Source organism: Protopterus annectens, chromosome 7.part0 (genome assembly GCF_019279795.1).
Source record: "Protopterus annectens isolate FY-2018-M chromosome 7.part0, PAN1.0, whole genome shotgun sequence".
Taxonomy (NCBI): Eukaryota; Metazoa; Chordata; order Ceratodontiformes; family Protopteridae; genus Protopterus; species Protopterus annectens.
Genome location: NC_056739.1, coordinates 612299975 through 612316672, shown reverse-complemented (window position 1 = coordinate 612316672; position 16698 = coordinate 612299975).

Below are 16698 nucleotides of genomic sequence, written 5' to 3'. Positions count from 1 at the left end.
TGGGTAAGAACAGGTTCTTCCTTGCGCAATGGGCAAGAACAGGTTCTTCCTTGCTTGTTGATGTACCAGACTACCAACATGCCATCTTTGTGAATAGCAGCAGTCCCTAGAGGAAGATTGTCCTGGAAGGCTTCCAACAATAAAACTGCCCATCTTTAGGACTTGTGTGCAAATTGATCTCTAAGGGTCCACATGCCTTGGACCCATCTTTCCCATGTAATGCCCCCCCCCCCCCAATTGGGAAGTATCCGTTGTCATTGTGGCTGTTGGAGGGAGAGAGGTCAGTAAGTCTTGGCACTGAAGCCACCGTTGCACATGCTTACAGATCGGTGTGAGTTCACCTTCTGTGGAAAGGGGTTGGCATAGAATCTACCACTGAACCAATAAGGTCCATTGTAGGCCTCAAGAACTGGGCCAAAGGGACTAAGGCTATAGTTGCTGCCATGGATCCCAATACTTGATGGTCCAGTCCCACTGGAGAAGGGCGGGACAATGTGTCCTGTTCATTTTATAGGGTCGTTATCCTCTGTAATAGTTAAGCCGCCATCCTTTGTGTCCAAATGAGTCCTGATTAAGTCTGTTTTGCGATGGATCTAGTTTAAATTTTGTAAAAGTTAGAGATCCCTAAGGTTCTGGAGATATCAAGCAGGTAATCTATGGCCTGTAATAGTTGATGCTTAGTTGAGGCAGTCGGGAGCCAGTTATCCAAATATGGAAACACCTGGAATCCTTGGCTCCACAAATGAGCTGCCACCACAGTTGTGCATTTGGCAAACACCCAGGGGGGTGGGTTGTGGTGTCTAAAGGGCAGTGCTTTGAACTAAGTGGCTCCCAGTCAGAAGAGCACAAATTTGAGTGCATATTTTTGTGATGGTAAGCATACTGGAAATCTATGGAGCATATCCAATCGTCCTTGCACAGAAATAGGACTGGAACATGTCCATCCAGAACTTGGACTTCTTCAGATAGATTTTCTATCTGGATAGATACAGGATTGATATTTGATCCCCACTTTCTCTGGCACGAAAAGGAAGTAGGATTAAGTTCTGAATCCTTTGTTTAGTCATGACCTTTTGGATGACTATTTTGAAGCAACTTTTTGAACCTCTATAGCTGCTTAAACTGACTAGGTGGCTCAATGAGGAGCTTCGGCTCATCGAGCTTGTTACTGTTGAGGGAAGGTGTGTAATATCCACTGGATATAATTGGCATCCAGTTTTTTGATCGTCATGCTCCCAATCTGCTAACAAGGTTGGCATAGCTATTTGCACAAGCAGCCCATAGCTACACCAGCCTTCTGTAAATAATACTGTTAACCAAAGATGAAGGCTTTCCAAAACCAGCTCCAAAAGCATACAAATCAAATCTACCTTCATATTGGAAAAATTTGCATGTTGCCAAAAAAGTCTAAAATACTAAATCTTTGATTTGTCACCATTAAATCAAAGCAAAAAATTACTTTGTCAATTATGGCTGTCAGGTGAGGCTTGGAAATCTAAGTACATTCATCATTGAAAAGATGGCTGCTAAATAACATGTTTGTCCATAATCTCCCCTTCCATTTCAACTCCATTAAGACATTTCAACTCTTATAATGCCAGCAAAAAGATTATAAAAAGAAGCAGAATGTTCAGCTATCTAGGCTGTCTTGATCTGTTCATCACATATTGAGGTAAAAGCTTCTATGATAAGTTCATTTGGGTATTAGAGGTGGAGAACTGAGAACAAAAAGGAGGCTAGAGAACAAAGCTGGATCCTGAAGTTAGTAAACCAGCTTTCTTTAATGCATTAGTTTAATTTTTTGAGAGTTAGATGAAATGTTTTTATAAGTGATTTATTTTGTGCTTTGTATACCCTTATGTATACACTCTGTGTAATGCGAATGCACTTCATTAAACTGGTCATTACTACCCCATGGGTATTTGGTACATTATGCAACTTCTGCTGCGTGGATTACTGTATTTTATTACAAGTGTATGCTGGCTTGTAGATTTCAGCAATATTACCTGACACTTTGCTTTGGTTTGTGTTTTAACTTGTGGATCTAGTATGGCCAGTGCAAACTAAGTGCAGTTCTAGTAACTGCATGACAGTTAAATTTATTCAGTCAGTTATCTTCAGGGTGACTTGTTTTATTTATTTCAGGTGTTACAGGTATACTGCGTACAGACAGTTTGTCAGATGGTGCTGGAGAACCTTGGGGAAATCTATTCGAGTTCCAATACCTTCCTGTGTTCTTTGTCGTATCAGAACTGCATTTCCTATTCAGCCCCAGCCTGGATTTGTATATCCATCTTTGTAAACATCTAGCATATTTTCAATGTTTAATGTATTTTGTGTTCTGATAATGTGACTGCATTCTGAATGTTTATGCAGCAGTTTGGTAGAAGTTAATAAGGGCAATACTTGGCAGTAGAAGAGCATCCAGAAGCTACATATTTGGTTGTTATGGTGTAAGACCTCTACACAGTAGAGGTTCATTTTCTGTCAAATGTTTTTTCTTCATAGTTAAATTCCACTAGTCTGTGGAAGATAAAATATGTACTATATTAATCCACATCCTGAATACACTAGTTTTTGTGCAGTGCTTTTAAAACTTGTATTTGTTACATGCAACCCAGCAGTGCTTTTAATATGCTTTCTGCCTTTTTGTATTTTATAAATGTTTCTGGTATTTTTTGAAACTTATGAAAAATGTTCCTAATCTTCAATACTCCGGTCCTACTTGTGCACTGCCACCACAAAGCATTCCCATTCTTTATCCCTCCAAACCCCTTTCTTGTCAGTTTATTCTTCACAGACCCATATGAATCTTCACAGACCCATATGAATCGTATCTTGTTGCCAATTCATGATTTGCACTTTTAACCTGTTCACCAAAGTTCAGGAGTGTCCGCATGAGTATCCCTGCTGTTCTCTGGCAGTGCAAGATTTCTTTCTTGTATTCATAGCTGTGTGCACTGTTAATACTAGAAGTTGTAAGTCTAATAGTGCTTTAGGTGGTAGCTGGATACCAAATTAGGGCCATCCTATTACTGATTCATTTGCATATCTTGCATTCAGGAATAGATGGATTGTCTGCTGCCAGTAATCAATGCTGCTTACAAATATTGCTAGTACATTTAAACCTAACCCCCAAAACTGAGCTTAACCCTAATAATTCTAAAACCATATCCATAATTGCAACTCTAGTTGCATCCCTAAATCCATCTATAGTACATGAAACTCTAACTCACAAGCTTTACTTCCAAATACAGCAAGAGTGTCTTCTGTCTTCAGTGTGCACATCTTATTTTATGTCAAGTGAGACATTGTTCACATTCATGGCAAATTCATAGTGCACTACTTCCACACACCATCTAATCACGAAGCAACTGTGACTTACCTTTGTACTATGCAACCAAATGACATTTGTGCTCACTTCAGCAGTGTTGCATTTTGCTGCAAATCTAAGTTTAGGACCTTTTCTGTTGCGTACCCCATGAAAGTAAGAGAGTGCGTAGACGAGTGAGCATTTTTCACAAGGTTTGGAAGATCATTGGATATCTGGCTGACAGCCCACTAAGATGTCAAGGACCAGGCATCTGAAAGTCTTCCTTGTTCAGCAAGAAGTAGATTTTACTTGTACTAGTTGTGATCTGCAGTAAATTCATCTAAGCTGAGTGCAGTATTACCCCAGAGTAGGCAATGTGGTCCATCCTGGCTCTGCAGTGGTTTCCTAGGACTTTCCCATTTCACTGCAGTTCTCCCAGTTACCAGGACTAGTTACAGGACATTGCTGACCCATATTGGCCTTTTCATAAGGCTTATTTTTGTAAACTGTTCTTCCACTGCACCCTTAACAGTGCACATTTGGTTCAGCTTTAAAACCTTTACAATAGGTGGCAGTGGCTTATTATTGATGCTACCTGTTTTTGTCAGTCTTTTTCATGAAATTGAAGTGAGATCCAGACTAACGTCCCCACTTTAGGCTAGTAATCTTGGAACCTAAATCCTCACCACTGACACTGGAGATGGAAGTTCACTTGTAGCAAAAATGGTTACATCCGGTATTTCCAGATGCAGCCCTCTGCATGAAGCACAATTTGTTTGTCCCTCCCCCGGTCTCCATTAAGGCTTCCCACTGGCACAGCCCCTCTGCATAAAGCACAATTTCCCTTGGCACACACACATTCAGCCCAGTGTCTGTTTGTCCCTCCCCTGGTCTCTATTAAGGCTTCCCACTGGCACAGCTTAGTCCTCAGCCAAGTGTCCAAACAAAGCCCTCCAGCACCCTCTTTGTAAACCAGTTGTTAATGTCCCTACCCCAAATAGCTGACACTTTTTTTAGGTGCGATTTGCACAGACCTGGAAAAGGCTCACTAATGCAAATGGTAATGTTGACCAAACACCCAGGTTTCAGGAGTGGCCAAAGTGTCACCAATAGTACTCTCAAAAGGTTAAAATAGTCTGAAAGGACCAGACAGAATATTAAATGTATTTAAATTTTTCAAACATTAAAATGAACTGTCTATAGTATTGTAAACACGGGTTTCATATCACAGGAAATCTTAAAAATAACAGTTGGAAAGATTCACAGTTGCAGAAAAACAATACTTAATTTTCCTGACTGCGCTCTTCTCTAGATAATTACTGTTTCTACTTAACAGAGCAAGGCAAGATGAAGTAGGTGAGGGATCTATGTCTGGTTCCAAGAAACAGACTGCACTGAGACTTCAGAAAAATGTTTTCATATTACAGGAAACTGAACCGACTGCATACATCTGGTCATTCTGGTTCCCATGCAAACCCCCCCCCCCCCCATTGCTAGAAACTGGTGGGATTTGGCACCTGCATGACCATGCACACTAGCATTGCTCAGATCTGGTGCAACTTTTGAAAATCATAAAACAATTCCAAACTTCCACTCCTACAAAGACCAAACCATGCTTCTTAGACATTGTGCCTCTAGTTTCATTCAAAACTGTAACATCTTTATGGCCTAGGTCCAGTAATTTAATTTTTCTGTCAGGTGGATTTAGATTAACCTCTTCTCTTCCAGTATCTTGTGTTACAATGCATTAATTTCAGCAGTTACAATGCATTCATTTCAGCAGTTACTAAATGCCTGTATATTTTCTGTCAGCAGGGCACACGGTTACATTTTTAACACAAAAAATTTCAACAAGCATCTGTACAAATCGGTTTGATATTCAAATCTATAATTGACTAAATTCCTGCTAGCTATGCTTGCATGTGTTACACATTCACTGCTCTGCTTTTCCTAGCGTAGCTGGCAATACCTTGCATCGTCACACACATTTTACAAATAAGAGAAATGATGAAACCTCAATGTCAATTTTAGTCCTGGCAAGAATTAACAACGGATTCTTATCTGCAGTTAATGCACCTACATTTGTGATAAAATTCAACTATTGTACCTGCTGTAGTCTGGGATTACTCTATCTTTGTAATTTAAATGTTTTTGCTGTTTGTGGTTGATTAAACACTTTGGGATTTCTACTTGTCTGCATTCATATTAAAACATTTTGAAGCATTGAGTTTCCTTGTGGTAGACTAAAATTCACAAGTAGTTGCTCATTTAATCATTTGAACTCTGCTGTGTGTATCTGTTCATAAAACATTTGGAAGCATAGTTTCCATTGTTTAGTGTGGTCTGTATCTCAAACACAGAACCAAGCCTAAGTATTAAATTTGTAATCTGCTTCTATAGCACGGCATTACAGCACAGACTTTTTCTTCACTGACATTCTGGGCATCACCATTGTCTTGACAGGGCATTGTAAACAAAATCATGTATTGCAGTTGGGCATTATAATTGAAGTAGTTCTACACTTCCTTAACCTATTACACACAAAATACAGCTTCTCTCCTGTCTTGACAAAGGATCAGATAATTTTGCTTACTCTTTTTGTGCTGGATTCAGATTCTGGAATATTCAGTAGAGCAACATTACTGCCACCTGGTCTTTATAACCTGTGGTCCTGAATCAAAGGCTATACCTAACTAAAAAGCTGTCAACTGAGTTGTGAATCATTTTATTTTGTAACGAAGGTGGAAACCATATCCTGAGTATTCCTCATAAGGGTGAGATTTTAGTACTCTTCAAAACAGGGACAGTATGGCATCACAAAAAATGGACACTGCTTTACTGCAGTTGGGTGGAGGTAATGGATAGGGTCCTCCCATAATTTTTCAGAAGAGATGGATAGTAGTGATGTCCGCTGTCTGAAATTTCTTTAGTTGTCTTGTTCTATTGTAGTTGGACTTCAGTTCCTCAGACCTTCCTGACTCAATATAGGATGATATACAATGGGAATGAAGATTTGAGTACCCGTTCACCAACCATATTGGTTTTGTTTTGGTCCTCCATAGGGCTCACTCCTCCACACTAATGACTGTGCTTTGGGAGCTTGTGTGCTTCAAGGGAATCAAGATGTCTGGCATCCTAAAAGAATCTTCCTACAAAAACAAAATGAAACCAGTAGTAGTGGGATGGAAGGGGAGGGGTTCAGACAAACTCGTCTAAGAATGGTACATGTAAAAGGACCTCACAGGCTATGCAAGGAGAAGTCAACATATGAGAGTGGCTGTTGAGTAATAGCTCAACAGTTACAACACACACACAATGCTGGCTTATGGTAGGATGCTACTCTGTGCTAGGGTCGTAGCTACCTGGGCTAAAAGATCAGAGTACCTCTAGGTCTCAATGTAGTCCAGGGAGGTACCTCTCTGGTTATTCACACCAACATGGACCATGGAGTGACCTAAGTGCATGCGTTATGTGGTGGATCTTGGCAGCTGACTAACTTTCTCCTTATTTAATCTAGTGAGTGGGACAGTGTGCTATGTGTGTATGTAATTTCTTTCTCTTCTGTAGTGGTGAGTATTGGTGTAAGTTGCTATTTATCTAGCTTTTGCTCTTGTTGACTTGGCAGAGAAGGATATGGGCCCCCTCTAGATTAAAAAATATGCCAGAAGTGTAGACACAAAATACCCCCGTCAGGTTTCCACTCTCTGTGCGTATATTGTCTGTGCCCCCACCACTTACAAGTAGACTGCGGCATTTGTCATGCCTTTAGCCACTGAGCCCGTTGTGGAAATGCGAGATGGCCTTATTTTAAAAGTCTTTCTTCGCTCAGCCTTTGGCAAAGTCTTGCTTTGCTCTTATCTTCTGTGGACATAGGCAAGAAACGAAGACTGTCAGTTCCAACAGCAAAATAATTGAAACCCTTGATTCCAGAAGTTTCAGTGGAACTACATATTCACCTTCTATTGAGCCTTTGCTGAGTGGCTCCCAGAAATTTTTTTGCAATGGTCTTGTCAGTCCGCTCCACCAAACCTCTTTCTGAACTAGAGGTGGAGAGGCTAGTGATTAAAATTCTATGGGCTAGAGGACTTTCAGGCCCCCATTCTGTTCCAAACCCCCCTTTGGTCTTGGCATAAACTTTTACCTTGCCAACTACTCCTCCTCTAACCTCTGAGGTCTGAGTAGTCTGCTTCAGTACCAACTGTACTGGCTCGAACTGTTTAGTTATCTTGACCTCTTCTGTTTCTGAACCAGAGACCACCTGTAGCTACCCTGTTGGTTCTGGGGGGAAGATATTGACTAGGTTTCTCAGAGCTGTCCCTGCTCCTTGGAGCTTTAGCTCAAGTTAGTTTGGCTCTGGCTTCGGTCTCGAGGGTCAGTTCGGAGGGGGAGTGAACCCAGTTCTGAGGCAGTCTCTCTTGTGGAGTTCTTTCCCTGTTCAGGGGGGCTGGCCTTCAAGGCTATGCAGAGACTCAGTCAGCACCCAGTCTCTCAGAACAGGTACCCTTCTCTAGCTCAGTTTTTCCTCCTGCATCTCCACTGGGGGCAGCAGGTGCTGAAGCCTCAGGTTTCATAACATCTCCCCAGAGGAGGCCCCTCCAGAAAAGGAAGTGCAAAGGAGCACTTGGATTTCCCCCAGGAATCTTGTCACCAAGGACAGATTTTGATGAGGGGGAAGGGTACCCATGGTCACCACCTGAAAATGTCTCATTTGGAGACAACCAGAGGGGGTGGCTGGAAGTCCCCAAACCCTACCTCTGAGATCTCTTTGCATGCAGGCTTTCAGCTGCTGCCAGTCTACCTCTTGGGTGACACCACCTGCTTATGAGCTTATTCCGTTTTCACAGCAGGTGTGGAAGGCTTCAGACATAAGCCCACCCCCAAAAGACTTGATAAATACTAGCCACCCCCAAAGATACAGTTCTGGGTCAAGGGGTTAGCTGTGGATGCTATGGTCATAGCGGCTGCCACTAAAGAGTAACTTGCTAAGAATTCCTCTGTCCATTCGCCCAAGAGGGAGTCTCTGGCTATGGACAGATTTGGGAAGTGGGGTCTACACTTAATTGACCTTCGCCAGAAGGTCTTTGAATTTTTTGGCATATTTCACGAGACTCCCAACAGGATCTGATTTTTAAGGAATTGTCAGACACCCTGGTGGGAGCTCTAGCTGAAGGAGTCCAAGAGAAAGTGGCTTCCCAGTTAGCCACCCTAGAGTCTGTCCAATATATCCATGAGGCTTATCGCCCATACTAAACACGGGAAGACGGATACCACTGCTGTGAACTAGGAACCAAACGGGAAGGAAGACTAAACCACAGCTCCAAAGTTTTAAAATATAGATTTTATTAAAACAATTTCTTTGTGCAAAACTCTCAAAAAAGCGCTTCCCCAAGACTTCATCAGATAAATAGTGCACAGACTTCATCAGATAAATAGTGCACACCATCTTTAACTTCTAAGTCACATGGCCTGCCTTAAAGTCTCTTAAAGAGCCCATACCAAATACACATAACCAGATAAAGTATAAAAAGCCTGATACTGTTAAATGCCAAAGCTTGTTAAATGGATGCAGTCAGATGCTCTAAAAATATCTTATCTGAACTACTACAAATGCAGTGCATTCATATGAAACCTATGAAAAACTGTAAAAGAAAATGGTTAGTAGCCCATATGAGAATTCCACAATGGCTACTAGCTTCTCAGTTTTGTCCTTCACCTACCCTTGTCAGACCAAATTCTGATCACCAATAATTGCAAGAGGCATCTACTTTGGACAGATTTCAAACAAATTCTGAGGTCGTCCCTTTGTTTTTCCAGACATGGCCATAGTGAACACTGCCCCCTCCCAAATGGGGTGGGGGGCATTTTCTGGGCATGACTGTCCAATGCACTTGGTCCCATTAGAGTTCAACTTGCACATTTTATGTCCTGGAGTTAAGAGCAGTGCTGCTAGCATTGCAGGCCTTTCGGACGGCTCTTCCTCACAGGACAATTGCAATTCAAACAGACTTGCTGATCTCTTATCCGTATAAGTAACCAATCAAGAAATGACTGAATAAAAGATAACTTGCCCTCCATTATGAAAGGCCTGTGGAATACCTTCTCTAGCAAGGAAAAATGCTCCACACAGACACCTCACATGCTTTGTGTCCCTGCCAAGTAGCTGACACTGAGGTTGTATTCATACAAACATACACGCACACACCTGGGAAAGGCTGGCACAGGTTTGCTAGCTTTGTTCCCTTTTGTCCAGACTATAGTGTAGTTAGAACTGCCATCAGCCAGCTCCTTTAGCTACTTAACAAAGGGTGTCCAATTTTACTGTGTAATGTTACTATCAATACAAATGGTAGTTTGACCAAGAGCAAGGCTATTAGGAGTGGCCTACACAGTGTCACCAAATATGAAAGTACTCGAGCTTCTATGTATAGACAGACGAGCCACAATGAAAGGTTTAAATATATTTAGTAATAAATAGTAAAAGGACAAGACAATAAATATATATTTACAGTAAGAGTTCAAAATCACAGGAAGTATTTAAAGCAATATTGCAGGACAGTCTCAAAGAAAAGCAACTAAATTAAGCTTTGCTATATTCCTGACTGTAATGTACCCTAGTACAGTTCATTAGAGCAGCAAGGCAGATATGGTTATCAGATCTTTAGCTTAAGCACATAATGCAGAGTCTCTGAGTTATTACTGCTGGGATAGCTAGCAGAATATTAATTCTTGTCATCTGACTCCCAGGTAAAAGCTCCACTGTTGAAAGCTAGCAGTATTTAGCATCTACCCATGAAAATACATAAGGGCTTTCCCTCAGATCTTTGCAGATCCTGGAAGTCAACAGCTGCTTTGAAACTGAAAGATAACTTTCAGCTATTTTTCTGAAGTTGAACCTGTATCCCAGTTTCAACTGTTAATATAAACATTTAAACAGTTACAGTGTATGTACATTTCTGTTATATTCCAGTAGGGCGTTCTTTGGTTACATTTTTTGCAAAAATCTTTTCAACACACTTCTGTACTAGCAGTTTGATATATACCTGACATACAGTTCTAATACATTTGTAACACCAGTATCTTGTAATCATGTTGATGTTCGCAAACTACAAAATTCCAGATATCTGGGCTACCAGTACCTCTTTTGCCACAAGCCTTCAACCAGAAAATTGCACCATAGGAAATGGATAAAATTTGCTAAATAGTCACTTGACTGTAATACTGACCCATGTGCAGCACCTGTAGACAAAGTTTTAGACTTTTAGCCTTACTCTTTCAGTCTGGCTCATCAGCTTCTATCATTCGGGTGCATCTTGCTGCGATATCTAATTTTTCAGTTATGTCTCAAACTTTGTAAAGCCTTTTGAAAGGAGCCTTAATGCTCGGGCCTCCCACTGCTCCATGTTTGCATTTGGTATTGCAGTCACTCATTTCTTCCTCTTGAACCATCAGCAACTTGTGGCAAAAGTTCTTGTCCTGGAAAACCATAATTTTGATAGCTAATTCAGCCAGGGAATATTGGAAATCCAAGCTATTAATTCGGCCAGGGAATATTGGAAATCCAAACCTTGTCCTGCAAACTCCCTATCTGATTCATAACCGGTTATATTGGCAAAATGGTTTAAGGACTGTATTACTTTTGTTTACAACAAGAAACAACAAGAAGGGACTTCACTTTCCAAGTCCGGTGAAAGCTCGTTCAGTGAAAACCATAGCAACTTCCACAGTTTTTCATGTCAGAGCTTCCTTTGCTATTTGTGCAGCAGCTACATTGGCATCTCCTCATTCCTTATTACTCATTACAAACTGGACCAGGTCTCTAGGGGACGTGCATTTGGCTCTATGGTGCTCAAGAATATTCTTCCATGAAACCTTCCAAGATTCAGGTAGCTAGGGACTCCGTCCCACAAAGGATTATGTGAAGATTAAATAATCCACAAGCGAAATCTCTCCACTCGACTGATGAACAAACAAAGAGAACCAAGGAGAAAAAGTACTGCCAGAAAAGAATATATGAACACATATACGACATAAAAAAGGGGAAAGAGACAAATGCACTGTTTAGACATTCCAAGGTATGTGAGGGATACAATTTTTGTTTTTGTCCTGGATCAAGTTAAATGTGACATTAGAGGAGGCCCCTGGGAGGAAATAGTAGGTTATAGGGAATTATGGTGGCAGCTAACCCTAGAAGCGAATAAAGCCCCTGGATTAAATGAATATATATCTATCTTACCTCTATTAAAATTAAGAGCAACTAGAATGTGAAAAGAAAAAATAAAATAAGTGCAATATAAAATAAAAACAGAAGATGGCACTGTTGCTATGAAATGTTGGGACATTTTTATTTTATTTCACTGTTTAGAATGCATCATTGAAAAGAAATAATAAAAAAATTTTTAAGTATAAATATAGTATCACATTACATATTGGTTTTAAAGAAATGTTTTAAATGAAAGGTATTAAAATGTATGAAAGATTTAATGAACCAGTGATTTTAAATAAAAAATGAATTGTTTTATTAATTAATGAATTAGGTGGAACTTGATTTGCTCAATGAATTTGAAATGAAAGGTTTTTATTGAGTTTCATTTAGGGAAATTGTATAAAAGACAAATGAAATGTTTTTTATCTGATTAAGTCCATGTTATAGGGACGAAAACGGAGGTGTAATTGAAGGCGTTCATAACGTTTTTGTACTAAGTGTTTGGTGTGTGGAAACAAAAGTAGTGGCAGTACTTTTTCTCCTTGGTTCTCTTTTTGTTTGTTCATCAGTCGAGTGGAGAGATTTCGCTTGTGGATTATTTAGTTTATGTTGGTAACGTTATGGAGAAGGAGGTGCTGACTAGAAGTACTGGAAGTGAGGATTGTGGCCAGTCGAGAAAACTTATAGGGCAATTGACAGAACTCATTGATTTACTGACACCACTATGTAAAACTATGGCGAACAAAGATGCGAAGTCAGGCTGCACAAACGGAAACGAAAATAAGGGGTATAGCTTACAAAAGCACAAGCGGAAAAGGGAGCTCATTGGCGCTGAATATGCGACCGGCAACCTGGAGGAACCGAATGGTCATAGTTTCAACCCCGCAGCCAGCCCAGGGATTCTTTGTGATGCTAATCCTGACGACCTAGTGGATTTAAACGAAGGCAACAAACGAAGCAATGGGCGTTTGAATTCAGGTACTGTCAATATGTTCAAATATAAGGAAATGAATGACTGGTTAAAAGAACAATATCATTTTAAAATTAATTGTGATGCCTATTCAGGAGCTAATAACTCTTTTCTAGTAAAAGGATTCTAGTATAAGGACTCTTTTTTTTTTTTTTTTTTTTTTCTAGTAAAAAGTTGGGCAATATTTCAAAACTTGTGTATAAATATAAAACTATTGTTATAGAGAATGCTTATTTAAAAGAATGTATTAATCTGAGTATTGTTCCGAAAGGTTTGAGAACATGGAAGTATCCAAATGTGCAAATTGGTTCTACTTTCCACAATGAATTGATGTATTTAACAATTGTGGTTTAGATATTAGATTAATTATTAAAGAAAACAATAGAAATTTAGATAATATACAGAAACAGATTGATAATTGATGCATGTATTAAAGAATTAATTTTTGAAATGGGGGAAGAGAGAAAAATATTTTAAATTAAAAGATGGCATTGATGTAAAATGTAAGAGTTTGGTGGATAGGAAGATGGAGAAACTAAGAAGAGACATACAAGATTATGAAAACCATGTCAGTTACCCGAAACCAACATTCACTAGTAATAATAATTATAAGAAAATGGATAGACAAGATAATAAACCTGGACAGAAACAGTTTTTTGAAGGTTGGACTGAAGATGAATACGAAATGGAATTTCCCCCTTTAGGAAGGGAAGTGGGCCTACAAAGGAAATCTAATGGAAATTTTTATATGAGGGGGGAGAAGGGGAAGGGGGGAGGTATTGAGACAATACACCCCCACCCAACAAAGTATTTCAACTTGTCCCCCTATAGAAATAATAGGTAGTAGAAATGTACTCAATGGATTTACTATTTACAATTTCGGCAACATCAAATTAGAAAAGGAACATTTGGGTTTAAATTTATCCCATATGTTAAGGGTAATGTAGTGAAAACACTTTTAGATATTAAACTTTTTCTAAGGAAAATAAACATGGAACTTCTATATCATAAGGAAGATAAGGAGAAAAATAAGAATATTATAAAAGGTGAACAAAAGGTTTTGGTAAAAAATCCACCTTTAACCCCCCCCCCCATTCACACACAATTAAGGAATTTTGAGCGTGTCATGCAAAAAGAAGTGAGAGGCTGAGAAGAGAGTTGGGAACTTTGATATAGATGAAAACAGTAAGTTAGAAGAATTGAAATATAATCAAGATATTAGAGTTATGAAGCCGGACAAGGGAAGGGGGTGTGGTATTAATGGATGTTATTCTATATGAAGGAAAAATGAATGAAATGTTGAGGGATGAAATAAAATATACAGTTTTTTGAAATGAAATTAATTTAGCTTATAGGAAAATTGATATGATCTTGGAAGATATGATGAATGGGTGTTATAGAGATGAAGACCCTTTCATATTTAAAAGTTCATAAACCAAAAATACCTGTCGTATTCGGAATACCGAAAATCCACAGATAGTATGGACCCCCCACTAAGACCAATTGTCTCAGCTGAAGGGTCAAAAACTACCCCCTTAGCCAAATATGTGGATGTCAAAACAAAACGCATATGGGTTAATAAACAAGCAATTTTGAAAGATTCTTGAGACTTGCTTAGGCAAATGGGGCCAGAATTATATTCAGAAGGCCTACTATTTGTAACGATTGATATAGTAGATTTATTCGTGTCTATTCCCTATATGGCAGGTATACAAATGTTTGAAGAAGAAATCTTTATGGATCAGATTTTGACAATAGAAGAAAAAGTAGTGTGCACAGGCTTGATGGACTTAGTATTAAAGAACAATTTTTTGACATAATGGTGAATTATTTCAACAAACACAAGGAGTTGCTATGGGTGTGGCCTGTGCACCTACTTTTGCAAATCTGGTATTAGCAAATTGGGAAGAAAAGTACATCTTCAATTCCAAGTTTGTAAGGTATTGGAAGTTATGGATGACATAATTTTTTGGACTGGGGGTCAAGATAAATTGAAATAATTTATAGAATATATAGGAGGAACAACTGATTTTCTTAGATTTACATCCACAAATTCAGAAAAAAACATCCAATATTTGGATATAAAGGTTCTAAAAATAAATAACACTTTGGAAACTAGAGTTTATAGGAAACCTACCTATGTAAACTCCTTTTTACACTTTAATAGTGCACATCCAATTTATTGTAAGAAAAACTTGGTGAAAGGACAGTTTGTCAGAGGGTCAAGAATGACCAGCAATAATGAGGATTTTACAAAAGAATGTGACCTATTGGAAGGAATGTTTTTGGCAAGAGAATACCCTAGGAAGTTCATTAGGAATTTAAGAATGGAAGTGGAAAGAGGGAGAATAGACAAATTTAGGCCCATCCTAGGAGAAAGAGAAGGAGTGAATATTAATAATGAGAATAGTGCAAATATAGGAGAGAATTTTCAACAGGCCCTTATATTAAAATACAACGCTTTGAATAGAAATATTAAAACAATATTCCAAAAAGAATGGGAGAGATTTGGCTCCCTTACGGACTTGGATGGACTCCCTCAAAGGATACCAAAGGTTGTTTTTAAAAAATTCCATTGGTGTTAAAGGCATATTAGAGACAAAAAATGACTTGTATAGAAAAGAAAGGAATAGTAAAGAAAAAACAGGGACCTTTAGGTGTGGGAAATGTAGACAATGTGAATTCATAATGAATACAGAGAATTTATTTGGAGAGTAGGGGACGTTGGTTAACTAGTAAGGGGTATTAACTGACTCCAGAGGTTTGGTATATTTCGCCATATGTGTACAATGTTTTTCCTTCTATGTGGGTAAGACTTGAGAGGACTTTAAAGAAAAGAATATATGAACACATATACGACATAAAAAAGGGGAAAGAGACAAATGCACTGTTTGGACATTCCAAGGTATGTGAGGGATACAAATTTTGTTTCTTTTTTCTGGATCAGGTTGAATGTGACATTAGAGAAGGCCCCTGGGAGGAAATAGTAGGTTATAGGGAATTATGGTGGCAGCTAACCCTAGAAGTGAATTAAAGCCCCTGGATTAAATGAATATATATCTATCTTAACCCTATTAAAATTAAGAGCAACTAGAATGTGAAAAGAAAAAATAAAATAAGTGAAATATAAAATAAAAACAGAAGATGGCACTGTTGCTATGAAATGTTGGGACATTTTTATTTTATTTTATTTCACTGTTTAGAATGCATCATTGAAAAGAAATAATAAAAAAATTTTGAAGTATAAATATAGTATATCACATTACATATTGGTTTTAAAGAAATGTTTTAAATGAAAGGTATTAAAATGTATGAGATTTAATGAACCAGTGATTATGCCTCACCATAACATCCCATCTGTGTTCATCTTAACTAATCCCTGGCATTCCCTCCCTCCTTCCCCCTGCCTTAGGAATCTTGGACCGAATATTCTATTCTTAGACTGGCTTCATAATAGGGACTCTTATAGTCTCATCTGTTATCTGTCACTTTTGTAGGCAAACTATCTGAGGTAATTTGGTGAGGAGCATTATGGGTAGAGCGTAGCTCTAGAGTTTTTGAAAGGCGCGAGCTGGATAACAGCAGAGTTTATTCAAAGACTTGGACAGTCACACAGTCAAGGATTAGTGAAGATCAGAAGCGGTGGTGCAGCAAGAGTTTCTCCCATTTGATTCTCTGCTGGAACGCCTTCTGTGGGGAGTCTGCATGTCCTCCTCGCAGTAGAGTGGCATTTGAAAGACATGCATGAATGGGTGTGCCTTCATTGAAGGTTGGGTGTCAAGCTGGCACCTCAGCACCATAATCTACTGCCAGTTATTAGCGGACCGGAGTTCTGCTGTGGTGACCACTAACTAGGAAAAGCCGAAAGAACAGATGAAACTTTCTTTTTTTTTTTGTAGCCATTACTTCTACCAGGATTTCAGAAATACATGCATTGTTTAAACCTCATCTGATTTTCCACAAGGATAGGCTCTCTTTACAAATAAACTCCTCCTTTCTACCCAAAGTAGTATCGGAGGCTAATCAATCGGGCAATTTACCAGTTTTTTCCAAATCATTCCAACAAAGGAGAATATGCCTTACATTTACTAGATTCCTTTTCCAATACAAAGTTGGGTAAAGCAGTCGGCAAGATTACTCTCTAAATGGTTGAAAGATTGCATTTCATTAATTTATGATAAAAAAAAAAATTACCTTGCCTAAGCACATCAA